Below are 14922 nucleotides of genomic sequence, written 5' to 3'. Positions count from 1 at the left end.
TGTGTGTGTGTGTGTGTGTGTGTGTGTGTGTTCTGTGTTGTGTGTGTGTGTGTGTGTGCGTGTGTGTGTGTGTGTGTGTGTTTGTGTCTGTGGAAAGAGATCTATGAACCTCACCCCTAATGATAAGGCCAAAGGTCAGTGTAACTGAGGGTGAAGTGATGAGGGCCTTAATTACGATGATGAAGGTCTTGTTAGGGTATAGTTGATGATGGCCTTTCCAGGTAGAATAAGGGCAATGGTATTGTCAGCATGATGGTGCAGTGAAGAATATAGTGAACACAAAACAATCCAATCTCATTGAAAATGATATTTTGTAGCTTTGGGTGTAGTGAAGATAAGGATATATTGAAGATAGTGGTTAGTGATGAATGTTTATTGAAGATAAGGATATAGTGAAGATAGTGGTTAGTGAAGGTGAAGGTTTAGTGAAGATAAGGAGATAGTGAAGACAGCGGTTAGTGATGAATGTTTAGTGTAGATAAGGATATAGTGAAGATAGTGGTTAGTGAAGGTGAAATGTTTATTGAAGATAAGGATATAGTGAAGATAGTGGTTAGTGAAGGTGAATGTATAGTGAAGATAAGGAGATAGTGAAGATAGTGGTTGGTGATGAATGTTTAGTGAAGATAAGGATATAGTGAAGATAGTGGTTAGTGAAGGTGAATGTTTTGTCAAGATAAGGATATAGTGAAGATGGTAATACAATGAAGACTGCATGGAAGGAGCTACAAGCGTAATATACAGTATTGATGAAACTTATCTATCTATATACCTATATAAATATCGCTCTATCAGTCTATCAATCTAACTATGTATCTATCTATCTATCTTTATCTGAAAGTCAACAATAATGAAATCATTGATATATGAAGTATAACAATGTCCTCTCAATGGCAATTATCTCACCAGAATCTTCTAGAACCTTCCAGAAAACTATGAACTCTGCAGGTAAGGAGGGAAGAATGGTCTCTGGCTATTGATAAAACCATTTTTCTTTTTTTTTTTTTTTTTTTTTTTTTTCAAAAGAAGGAACAGAGAATTGGGCCAGGTGAGGGTATTCCCTCAAAGGCCCAGTCCTCTGTTCTTAACGCTACCTCGCTAATGCGGGAAATGGCGAATAGTTTGAAAGAAAAAGAAGAAATATGTTTACATATACATTTTTATGTATATATATGAATGTATATATAACGTACAGAATAATGCGGCCATCATCAGTATCGAAGAAAACTGAAAAGATGAGGTCCCACCGAGATTCGAACTCGGATTGCTGGATCCAGAGTCCAGAGTGCTAACCCTTACACCATGGGACCTGATAAGAAAAGATGTGATTTCATCTAAATGTTTTACATATAATCAACCAGAGGCCATTCCTCCCTCCCTGCCTGCAGGGTTCAAGGTTTTCTAGAAGGTTCTCGAAGATTCTGGTAAGATCATTACCTTTGAGAGGTCGTCGTTAGGTGACAGTCAGGTTCACTCTATGGTTGGTGTTTGTAGTTGGTTGTCCGAGGATGTTGTTATATTTGATCAATTTTGTAATTGTTGACTTTCAGGTAGGAAGTACTCATTTACGATGCATCCTTGTACTCACAACAACCTTATGAGTCACTTCAAGATTTATCTTCACTACAACTTTATCTTCACTACACTATTAAGGTTGAAGTCAATGGTCACATTCACTACAATCTCAACACAACTGGTCTTATACCTAACCCATATTATCACTACATCCATGTACATGTATTTCTTGCAGAATAACGCAGATATCAATGATTTCTGTGAAAGTTGACATATACAGCCTTACGTATCTATCGATCTGTCTAATATCTGTTTTTTAACTATCTATCTATCGATCTATCTATCTATATATCTTTATAAATCAGAAAGTCAACAACAATATCATTAATGATACGTATAACTACGTCCTCTCAATGGCAGTTCCTACCCAGAATTTTCGAGAACCTTCTAGAAAACCTTGAACCCTGCAGGCAGGGAGGGAGGAATGGCCTCTGGTTGATTATATGTAAAACATTTAGATGAAATCACATCTTTTCTTATCAGGTCCCATGGTGTAAGGATTAGCACTCTGGACTCTAAATCCAGCAATCCGAGTTCGAATCTCGGTGGGACCTCACCTTTTCAGTTTTCTTAGAAACTGATGATGGAACTGAGCCATATAGTTGACCTGCGATGGACATATATTTCTTACGGCCCACAATTTTATTTAAATATGAAGATCTCACGGCAGAGAGGAAACGTGTGATATTCAAAATCAAAAGCCGCAATTGACCTCATGGTAATGGTCGGCATGTTTGCAGACAGATGACACAGACATGTGAGAAGTTAGACAAATATGGAGATTCCTGGTTGCTGTATAGCCTAGGTTTATTATCACTTGTAATGAAGGAGAAATGTTGCACATTATTCCACACCTTTTTACTTAGGCTAGGCTAGGCTAAGATGACTAGGGTCCATAACGTAACAGAGCTGGGAAATACATCATATCGGATCTGTATTTGTGCAAAATGGCGCATGTTTGTGGAAGTGATTTACCCAATGCCGGAGAGAATCCACCTTCACCAGAAATAATGTCTCAGACCATACAATATATGTTGTTGGACGACCAGGGGACATTAGACCAATATATTCCTGTAGTATACTGCTGTTCCCAAACACGCAGCAAGACATTCGTAAAAGCGTTAAACTAAACTTTTCCATTGGTTTTCAAATCTTTAATTACTTACACCAGTTCCAACAGATGGAAAAAATCATTTGAAAAATCAGAAATTATTTGCCTATAAAAAGCATTTTGATCGATCGTACCAAATATTCAATTATTTCTGTACCCGACAAAATATTCAGTCACTCCTATATCCGACAATTTTCCTGCTGGCTGGTGCCGTTAAAGTCATATGGTAATTTACCGCAATTAGATTATAGATATATTCATCTATATGGAATGGCTCAGCGTGAAGAAACATATATATTTTCACTAAATCCTCCTCTTCACTACACTCCCATCTTCACTACATAGTTCTAACACAACATCTTGACTACACCATTGTATGACCACATTATCATATTGTGTTCGTATCTTCACCACAGCCTCGACAAAATTGATGTTTTCTTTACACATCAGGGTAGATGGCCATCTTTATGATGACAGAGAATACACATAACATATTAAACCACTTATCTTTAGTCACTTTAATCTAATTTCTGCTTATAAAAACGAATTATAATGACAATCCTTGTGTTCTGTGATGGGACATTGTACGGGTGAAGGAACTGTTGTTAGGCACATGTATTAAACTATTGAGAAATAAACTTAACTGTATTAAAGTATTGACTTCACTATATTAGACTTCTCTATATTAAGCTATGCTAGGATATGATCAGTTCCCAGGTTATATAAGGGCGGGAGCCGGGACCGAGAGCATCATTTGAGCTGTGACCTCTGTCGAGTGAACATCTCTGCTCCGCCTTGCAAGCTCCCTCAACCTTTCCTCGAACACTTCAATATAATAATGTTCACCAAGGAGGTAGGACGATCCTCCTTTGTCCAGGAGATGGAATTTGAATATGTCCATGTATTTGACATGGGCTATGGCTGTGTGGACATGGAAGTGGAATACCCAGACGTGGAAGTGATGGATGGAGTGGAATTTGGCTGTGTGGATATGGAGGTGGAATACCCAGACGTTGAAGAGATGGATGGAGTGGAATTGATGGAATACCCGGACGTGGAAGTCATGGATGGAGTGGAATTTGGCTGTGTGGATATGGAGGTGGAATATCCAGAAGTGGAATTGGAGGAAATGGAATATGGGTGAAGCTGGTATGAAGGCCATATGGATTTGGTGAAGGTTGACCTCGTAATGTGTTGACGTAATATAGGTCAACCACTGTGACCATGTGGCGGGGAGGGCCACATCCACCAACCACGAAGCGAGCCCCACCACGGAGAAGTATCCTGGATGCATCCACGTACGAGAACCACCGCGGGATTGCCGTCATCCAGCACCCCTGCTATGCCTCCTACAAGAAGGCACTTCTTGCCAACATGACACCACTTTCCGTCAACGGTCGCTGTGCAAAAGTGAAACCTCACCGTCCCACTGATGCTGACCAAGTGACCTCGCCCACTCAAGTGGAACTGCAGCTCACACGCCCTACCAGACCCACCATCCATGAGGAAATGCAGCCCACCCCACTTATCAGGCCCACCTTCAGGGAGACATGGCAGGTCTCAAGACCTGTCAGGCCCACCATTCAAGACCGACTTGGTCCCCCAACACACGTCAGGCCCACCATTCAAGACCGACTTGGTCCCCCAACACATGTCAGGCCCAGCGTTCTAGACCGACTGGGACCAATAACACATGACATGTCCTACGTTACAGACCGACTGCACTCCGCACCTCGTATGGGCGTTAAAAGGCGTGTCGAGATGACACACGCTCCCCGTGCCAAAAGATTCAGTTGGTGAGGAACCTGAGTTCTTTCTTCCTGCTGGTGCTGCAAGAGAACACGGCCCTAGAGTGGACACTGGAGGTGTGTTTGTGTTTGTGTTTGGGTTATCACTGAGGAACCAACACCAAGACAACTTTAGTTTCGCCTCGCCAAGGATTACGTTAATCTGGCGGAAGTCTGGCTTTCTCCCAGTAGTCGATGACACATAATATCTACGTAGGGACGTTGAAAAACAAAGAAAGAAGAAAAATGGGAACATTATTCCGCCCAAAAAAAATACATAAATTCACGGGGATATTTTCCTTCGTCATCAAAGAAAAAATGAAACTCTTCCGAGGCTACCGTGCCTTCCATAAAGCAACCCTCAAAGAAATCACTTTCTACACAATGCACAAGGACTCGGTTAGCCAATCTTCATATGACTGGGGCTATTGTTCCCTCTGATTGATTCATTTTTCAAGATTAAGGAAAGTTATAATAAAAATATTGTATTGAGTTTCTCCGTTGGCGTCAGGGTAAACACCCATCCCCCCCGAAGCTTGGTTACCTTTCCGTGGTGGGGGGGACTTCATGGATTGGGCAGTAGCAACCATCGTTGGTTGCTTCTGTTCAATCCATGAACGAAAAACCAAGCATCTTGAACGTAATTGTCGTATAAATTCACTTGGTGTCAAAACTGACGCGAAAGCGGTTGTCTCAATTTTGTCAGAAATGTTTGTGCGTTTCGGCCTGATGGCGGGAGTCGGTTTGGCGCTGTGGTCATGAGGGAATACGAGGAAGATTGGCAACCGTCCCAGAAGTAGCTACATTGAGGCCCAGCAGCTGTCCCTAATACTGTGGAAGGCACTCATGTAAGGTGTGCAGTGAGGCGCAGCAGTAACAAGGGAAACGGACAACCAAAACAGCAATCTTGATCATCAGGAGGCTATCCAATGCTCAGAGTAGATAAGGACGATTATTGTATGGCTTCGCTCAGAGGATTAAAATCTTAGTATACAAGCTAGGCTTTTAAAGTGTCTCAAATCTATGGAGTATAAACAAAAATCTATGAAATTATTTCTTATAATATAGTAACCTGTAATGAGGTTAGTGATTTTGTATATCTTATGAAACCTACTTTAACAAAGTTGATCAGGGAATTGGCCAGATATATATATATATATATATATATATATATATATATATATATATATATATATATATATATATATATATATATATATATATATATATATATATCATCTTGGTGTATGGGAAGGCCATATGGGAGATGGAGAGAGAGGCAGGATCAGGAGAGAAATGATCAAACCTTCCCGCTAGTTCATAGTTGCTGCCTGAAATTTGTCTTCTGATAGTTCTACAGTTTTTGTTTGTGTTTGTTATACTAATTAGTAACATAAGAAAATTGTAATATAATGATTAAAGAAAATTATAGTAATTATAATTTAGAATTGTTATAGGTCAAGATTTGTACGTGAAGCGGAAGACCAAAATATGGTACGGGTCAGCCAGTCGTGAGTGTAAGCGACAGCTATTGATAGTTACTGGCTTTAATTTATGATCATTTATGATATCTATTTTTTACTTTTGTGTTAGCTGTTTTAAGTATTTGTTTTATTTGCACACCAAAACTTCTCTTATATGTTATTGTTTCTTGGGAAATTCTAGTTAATCGAGACGTTCATAAAGAATTATTTTTGGTCAGTTTGTTTTGTTTGAACAGACATGCATGGTGGTAAGGGACAGAATAAAAGTTACGGTTTGTTTATATTTGTTATTATTAATTAGTACTTTTCTTTTCATTTCTAACATTAGCTGTTTAAAGTGTTTGTGTTGTATTTAGACAAAGTTCATTTTCAAATCTTAATGATTACCACAATAAAGCTAGGCTCTATAAGTGTCAAGTAAACAATATGTGATATTTTGAGTTAAGTCGAGGTGTTATTTACCACTGGCGTTTAGATATTTGGGACCCTTGGGGATAGATATGCCAAGATTATCACGGCCAAATTGACTGGATGACAACCTAGGAGCTAGGCAGAATTGGATATCATAAAAACCCTAAACAGTCGGTGGTTCCTGGGGCCTACCCTCCATCCTCTTGTAACTACGCTGCTGATTACCATTTTGTTCTTTATATTTTTCAGAGGAACAAGACACTTCTGCATCTCTGTAAAGTTAAGGACTCATTGAAATTAATTCTTCAGATATTATCTGCAGTAAAAGGTAAAGCTGACAAGTTACTTTGCTCTTCTTCATAATGGGTCTCCCCTGATGTTTTCAATTAATGTTTAGCCTACCTAAATTTTCCATTCGCACTAATATATTTAGATGGTGTACGCAGAATATGATTGGAAAGGAATGGCCTCGCTGAGCCCCAAGACGACCCTGTTTAAGAGAATACTTTTATTGTGAAGTAAAAATGTCGTACAAGATGTAAATCATTTCCAAAGCTTTTCTCTTTTCCTCATGTTGCCACATCAAAGTATCTAGTTGAGCTAGTTTATTTTTCCTTGAAACTGCATGAAATATTCATATGTGTGTAACTATGATTATTCCATTGATAATTTTATCTCATGGATTTTCCATGCTTTATGCTGATATCTATCTTCTTGTGTTTCATTGTTTCATTCTGGTACCAGTTTTCACAACACATTATGTACTTTTGATTCTTATATTTGGACTCCAGTTTATTCTTGCATTATGGCTTCACCAGTCTAGCGACAACAAAATTGGCTGTAATATTACTAATCCATGTAAACTGTTTCATTGTTTATCTTTGCTATGTACTGTACACCTTCAGTTGCCTTTTTTTTGTACCTTGCATCAAACCAATAATTTTCATATGTATTTCTCTCAGTGTTATTGTTTACCAGTAAATTAGTTTATGTACATGTTTGGAGTCAGTTTTGTGTTTAAGGTTATTATATTTCTAGTCCTGGACATTTTAGTGTTGTGTGTTCCATATGTTATCTTTAGCTTCTATGTTAGAGGCTATTTTTGTTTCTTATGTGATATATTATATATGGAGAGTCTTCCTACGATCATAACATTATGTTTGTATTAAACCATGTTCCCAGCTCCCTTACCGACTGCCACTGTAGTGGTGTGTGTTTTAGTTATCAGTTTTGTTTCTTGAATTAGACCATCGTTGGGATATTGATTTAATCCCATATTTCTACTCCTTGTATATTTCGACATGAAGGATATTTTATGGGAAATCTATACTGCCATAACCTTAACAACAATATTTTTTTCCTTTAGTAAGCTTAACAATATTATTTTTCCTTTAATGACCTTAGCAATATCTTTTTCCCATTGGTGTGATTGACAATATTTTTTTCCCTTTACCACTGCTCTTACTACGTCTCTTCAGAAAACTAGTATAAAAATGGTATTTTCACTTTCAATGTAATGTAATGACATAACGACTAAAAGCTCTGATAACATACCAACCTCTTTAAAGCTAACAGGTGATCAATTTGAGACCTCTCTTTCACTGGTGTAAAGTTAGTTTTTGTGCAGTGTGTTATTTAAGGTTATACTCAGGCATCTGAAGAATTCACACATATGTGTTAACTACAGGGAGGTAATGGCCAGGTCATCTAACTACTAATTCCACCTTATGACATGTGTTCATAGTGCCAATTATATCAAATAGAACTACTACAATTTATGCTTTAACTGCAGTCAGTGGTATCACCTCCACTGTACATCACTGTCATCCACTGGAGACTACTCAGAACACTGGACGTACAGCAACCATTCACAAAATAACTTACAACACTCCGTCACAAACACCTTTACCTCGAGCACAAATTTCCAATAAACAGCATTACAGGATGCGCATTTTCAGTCTTCACAAATAGATCATTCTACGCCACAGAACTGCAATGACAAATTAAAGGTTTTGCAATTCGTTGCTAGTAATGATAAGAACAAATACATAGAAATTATCAGCTAATTAAGAGAATGCAGTATCCTTGTAGAACTCATCTAAGAAGCTAGTCTCATATCCAGATCTCACAGCTGTAAGAAATAACAGACAAGGAGTAGGTACTCATAACACTTATTCACCAAACCATAATTTTCTCCACAACTGACACCATACAACAGCTCACAGACAACAACAATATCCTATAAACACAGTACTAGGCGCAAGATAATCAATATCTGCATACCTCCTCACTCTACATACCCCATAAGATACACTACCCAACAGCAGAACCTCGGTAAGATGCTCCCATTATTAAAGATTTGAATGTCCACTTTGTTCAGCATTCACGCTTATGATCTCTGAGGTGAATTTCTTCAACTGTAACTTCTCAGTATACTTAACCTATGCAACCAACCAACCAACCAGACTCCCAGTCCACCACCTCCTGCAGCTAACTTTGTGAAACAGCATTCTGCTCACACCAGCATTACATGGAAGGATGCTACGGCAACCATCCTCTGACCACTTACCCATCCTGAGCACACTCCATCCAGCTCACCCAGTCAATACAAAAGACAGCTACCTGGGTCAGAGGAGTGCAACGTGACGACCACCTGAGTGCTGGATCACTAAACAGGCGTCACTAACCCTCCAGATACCCAGGCGGTTAGTACTGGTAATATACCTCCCTGGTTGTTAGCTTCCTACAAACTACTACCTACTCCCATAAATTACACACATCGTAAAGTAAAGAAACCACCTTACACATAACCACTCACCATTGATAGAAATCAGAGATCAAATCAATATTCTTAAATAAATCTATCATTAACCTAATCATATAGAGGCAAACAGATAACTGGCACTCTTTCATCAACAGTGAACCGAAAGACCCACATCACCACTCGTCTCACCAGTCCTCACTCATGAAGCACACCTGACTCATCACAGTAAAATTCATTGTCCCAAAGAACTTACAAACATACTCATGAGATACTTCTCAAAAATCACCCACAAACCAATCTCGCCTTTAAAAAGGAAAGTTGTGCAAAAATCTACCCAAAATCCATTCAGAGACAATCGCCCACGTACCCTTCACTCCCACTAATACAAACAGTGCTTTTAAAATATTAGGGAACTTTCCTCCTACAGACCTTAATAATGTAACAGACTTTCACATGAAACACTACGGTCCATTTGCTAATGGGTTTGGAAGCCTCTCACCAACATGCTCTTGAACTGGCCCAAATGCAGCAGTCACACAACCAGTCTTCCACCACCTAAAACAGTGTACCTGGACAGAAGTCCCACAGACTTTACATAAGTAATGAAAATAGATAATTAAGGTTTTTCGTAGTCATTGATTATGTTAAAATTTTAAATTTCCTGAGTCTATTTAGCCTAAATTTTGTGAGTCTATTTAGCGTATGTGAGCACATTAAAAAAAATGGGTAGTAAGGATAACAATCTGACCTCAACAGGAAATATGTAAACATTGTGTTAGGGATGAATGTTTCACAATCAAACGTTCAGCTAAGGATTTAAAAACCTCCATTAGTGTCTTATATATTAGATGTCCTCGCTGCTCTGATATCTAGAAACTGTACCTTTGATAGAGGTTATATTTTAACATCCTTTCAGTTCTATGTAGCCCTTAAACTTGCACCTTTAAAATGCATTTTTGTTGCTTAATATTCTGTTTGGTGACTTTCTGAGGCATATTTGAAGGCAAGTCTGCCTCCACATTGATGGATCTATTAGGTCTTGCAGAACAACAGATGCTGCTGTCCTCAAGGCAAATGACCTGTAAGTAGAGAAGGTCAAGAATCATTGTTTAAGTTTGTATTTAAGAGAATTGATATGATATACAGTTTGTTGTGCAACTATGTAGCTATTTTCCTGACAGTGGAAAGTATAATCGGTTTATTTTTCAGAAATCAGTTTGATGAATCCTGCCCTGAGCCCTTGCTTGCTTAATTCAAAATGAAGCGCATTAAGATGTTGCAGCAAATAATGGAGAAGGCTTACACGCACTTAAGCATACAGAGGCTTGACTAGGAAGCATCATAATTTCTAGAAACTGGCAATCCCTCCTCAGAAAAGTCAGCAGACCCTGCAGTCTCAGCCATATTGTTCAGACCAACAACCCAACTATTCCAAGGTCAAACATAAATGAAACTTTTCTCTGTAATGTGAAAATTCCAGCAGCAATGTAGAACTTTCAGAGCTATGTTGTATATGTTCGTGGTAAAGGCTACTTTAAAATGTCATACATGTTGTAGGGGTTTCATATGAGGAATCTTTTTTCATGTTCAAAGGAGTAAGTGGTTCTTAAAGTAGTGAAGGAGCCCTTTTTGTTCGGCTTCTTTGACAAAAAAGACTTGTCTGCTACTGCTGGCATCATGCCACGCCTGTTTTATGCTGAACTATCATAACATTGTCATATTGAGAGAGCAATATGGAGGCTTTAAATACTATGATTTACTTGCACACATACGGGAATCGCTAGCAGGGCGCAGCTGGCTATCTAGTGGTGTGCTCACCACCCAACAGTACCAAATAATTTCCTGTCAAGTGGAAAAATGAAACTCTGATCTAACATTTCTCACAGAAACTGTAAACAAGGTGTAGGGAAATGGAATGACAGTGGTCAAAGATAAGAGAAAATGAGTTATACTATAGCATGACAGGCATGAAAGAGCTGGTCTTCAGAAGAGTTAAAACAGAGATTTTATCAGGAATACAATATAAATCTTAAAGTAGAGCTTACAAAAATTCTATAAGGCAACTTGCAATAAGTGTGATCTTAGAGCACATAATAATCACAATCCAACCAGGTGTAGCTCTCAAAAACCAATGAGGTAGCAAAGTTGAATAACAGTACAAAGGCTAACTGAACAATGTGCAAAGGTGAATAAAAATAATATTCATGTATAGGATTTTTGTAAGCTCTACAGTAAATTTGATGGAAGGTACTAAATTGTTAAGTAAGGGGAGAAATATTTGTAAATTTTCATTTGTTCGTCAAACACAAAGAACATCATCTACATACCAAAACCAAATTGCATTAGAAGGTAAGATATCCTTTAGTAATTTTGTTTCAGAAAATTCCATATAAAGATTACTTTGTACAGGTCAAAGAGGGATACTCATTGCCATACCAAATTTTTGAGCATAATAATCTCCATTGAATTGAAATACACAGTCTTTTATACACAGTTTTATCAGTTCAATGAAATTTGACTTTGAAGCAGGTAAATGAATATCATCCAAGAGATCTAATAAATATTCTAAAAGGTCATCAACTGGAACTTTAGTGGAAAGTGAGGAAACATCAAAGCTAACTAGCTTAAAATCAAAATTAACATTGATGTTGTTTAGCTTGTTTACTAAATCTACATTGCTCATGATATTAGAATTTGATACCTTACCCACTAAAGGGCTTAATAAAGAAACTAACCATTTTGACAATTCATATGTGATGGAGCCTACAGAACTCACTATAGGTCTTGCTGGAAAATTCTGTTTATGTGTTTTGATAAGTCCATACATATATGGCAATGAAGGGGACAAAGATGACAAACTTTTGATAAGAGAGATGTTACCTTTCAACAACTTCATTTCTTTATTGAAATGAGAATTAACTGATTCTAAGGGAGTTTTACTAAGTTTAGAATATGTTGTGTCATCATTTAGAAGATCATTCATTTTAGATGAATAGTTACTCTTGTCTAAAATCACAACAGAGTTAGACTTATCTGCTTTAGTAATATGTATATCCTTGTCTTTCTTTAAGGTGTTAATAGCTCTTATGAATCTTTTAGGGCAATTAGCTTCCACTGGTTTTGACAAACTGGCATACACTAAATCCTTACAGATATTAATTTCATCATTACTTAAATTACTGTATTTTTCTAAATTACAAAAAGACTTTGTGACATCAACACAGCTGGCTTCCCTGTCAGAGCACACAAAACAAACCATAGCCTAATGCACACAAGGAATCTTTATCTAGTTTATTAGATAGGTTTACCACAAAAGATGGGTTTGTGTTCTTGGTCCAGTCGCTGTTTTCAATAAGATGGTCCAACTTACAATTTAGTGACACTTGTAGCCTATTGCATTCTTTCCTTAATTTATCATAGCAATAGTCCAACATCCGGTTCTTCCAGTGTGTCGGTATTGCCATTTGAAAGGCACGTTTCTTCTCTCTTGAAATGCGAAAAGCCTCCTCCATTTCAAGTTTCTTTAATTCAAAGTTTTTCTTTAAAATAATATTTTGGAATTGGTCATATCGTCGACCAGACAGCTGAAACAAACGTTGAGGTAGGACAGATCTTGGCATCATTTGTTCATCAAGGCATTTCCTAAGGAATCCAAATCGTAACTTCAGTTGGTGAGCCTTGATTAGCGATTTGGAGAAAGCAGTAACGAAAGGAGAAAGTCCATGACAGCTTGTAGAGAAGAAATAGAAGAGCCGTGTGGAATCCATGTTGGAAAGGATCACAATTTTGCGCGTCATCAAGATATTCCTATGAGTCCACGGGGAAAATGAAACACGATAAGCTCCCAAGTGCACTTTCGTGTATTAATCACATCATCAGGGGAGACACAAGAGAGAAATATGTCAGTTGATATACATCGAAGAGACGAAGCTAAGAGCCATTTGATAAACATGTGATTGTCCAAAACATAAAACGAGCGTTCGTAAACTTATCATTTTACAAATTTTATCAACAATAAAGTTATCTAATTTGTATAGACCATCACTAATATTAAGATTATAATTCTTTGTGTACTTAATAATAGAAGATTCAATGATATTCCTCTTGGTAATAGAGTTAGAGTTAATAACTGAGATGGCGTTACTCCAGTCAATACAATGATCATAGTTTTTAACGTGATTAAACAAGGCAGATAAGTCTAACTCTGTTGTGATTTTAGACAAAAGTAACTATTTATCTAAAATGAATGATCTTTTAAATGATCCCTTAAAAGCAGTTAATTCTCATTTCAATAAAGAAATGAAGTTCTTGTTGAAAGGTAACATTTCTCTCATCAAACGTTTGTCATCTTTGTCCCATTCATTGCCATATATGTATGGACTTATCAAAACACATAAGCAGAATTTTCCAGCAAGATCTATAGTAAGTTCAGTAGGCTCCATCACATATGAATTGTCAAAATGGTTAGTTTCTTTATTAAGCCCTTTATTGGGTAAGGTATCAAATTCTAATATCATGAACAATGTAGATTTAGTCAACAAGCTAAACAATATCAATGTTAATTTTGATTTTAAGCTAGTTAGCTTTGATGTTTCCTCACTTTTCACTAAAGTTCCAGTTGATGACCTTTTAGAATATTTATTTGATGTCTTGGATGATATTCATTTACCTGCTTCAAAGTCTAATTTCATTGAACTGATAAAATTTTGTATAAAAGACTGTGAATTTCAATTTAATGGAGATTATTATGCTCAAAAATTTGGTATGGCAATGGGTAACCCTCTTTCACCTGTACTAAGCAATCTTTACATGGATTTTCTGAAACAAAATTACTAAAGGATATCTTACCTTCTAATGCAATTTGGTTTAGGTATGTAGATGATGTTCTTTGTGTTTGACGAACAAATGAAAATTTACAAATATTTCTCCCCTTACTTAACAATTTAGTACCTTCCATCAAATTTACTGTAGAAAAATGAAAATAATGGTATGTTACCATTTCTAGATTCCATGATCCATAGACAAGGAAACAAGTTTAAGTTTGGCATATACAGGAAACCCACCAATGTATGCTCATATATCCATTATTACTCATCTCAACATGATCAGTACACCTGCACCCTGAGCCACCGACTCTCGCTCCACTTACAAGAAGGTGGAATCAAACATCATCATGAACAAAAGCATGGAACGAGACTAACGAGGGAGATTATAATGAATAACATCAAAATCATTACTAGTTGTAGTGATCGCAGGAGACTACACAGATTAGAAGCCATTCACATAAGAGAGGAAGCCCCTGTCATCAACATACAGACAAACATGACCACAGCCATATAGCTCTTTGATGGCCCACCAATAGGACGTAGAGCTGATAATGCCTTGTCAAATTTCCGATTGCTCAGATGTGATTAATTACTGTGTTGTTACAAACATTCCATTATACAAAGGAATGTAAAGGTATCCATACAGCAGTGGACCACTGGGTCACTTCGAGGCTGATGGTGATAGTGGAAGATATCAGGAACTCACACATTAGTGTAGTGGAAGATATCAGGAACTCACACATTAGTGTAGTGGAAGATATCAGGAACTCACACATTAGTGTAGTGGAAGATATCAGGAACTCACACATTAGTGTAGTAGAAGATATCAGGAACTCACACATTAGTGTAGTGGAAGATATCAGAAACTCACACATTAGTGTAGTGGAAGACATACAGATAATCTAAAGATAATCCTGTATATTGTCAGTGTGACTAATGATGAGTCGCAAATAATGTTAGTCTT

At 37.4% G+C, this 14922-nt stretch overlaps 1 non-coding gene across 1 annotated transcript; it reads right to left on the bottom strand.

The window, feature by feature from the left end:
• Nucleotides 1–1238: 1238 nt before the first annotated feature.
• On the bottom strand, nucleotides 1239–1310 carry TRNAQ-CUG (transfer RNA glutamine (anticodon CUG)). The gene has a single exon. It is a non-coding gene; the product is annotated as a tRNA-Gln (tRNA).
• Between the last annotated feature and the right edge of the window lie 13612 nt (nucleotides 1311–14922).

This window comes from Panulirus ornatus, chromosome 71 (assembly GCF_036320965.1).
Source record: "Panulirus ornatus isolate Po-2019 chromosome 71, ASM3632096v1, whole genome shotgun sequence".
Lineage (NCBI taxonomy): Eukaryota > Metazoa > Arthropoda > Malacostraca > Decapoda > Palinuridae > Panulirus > Panulirus ornatus.
This window is presented reverse-complemented; position numbering and strand designations above follow the sequence as displayed.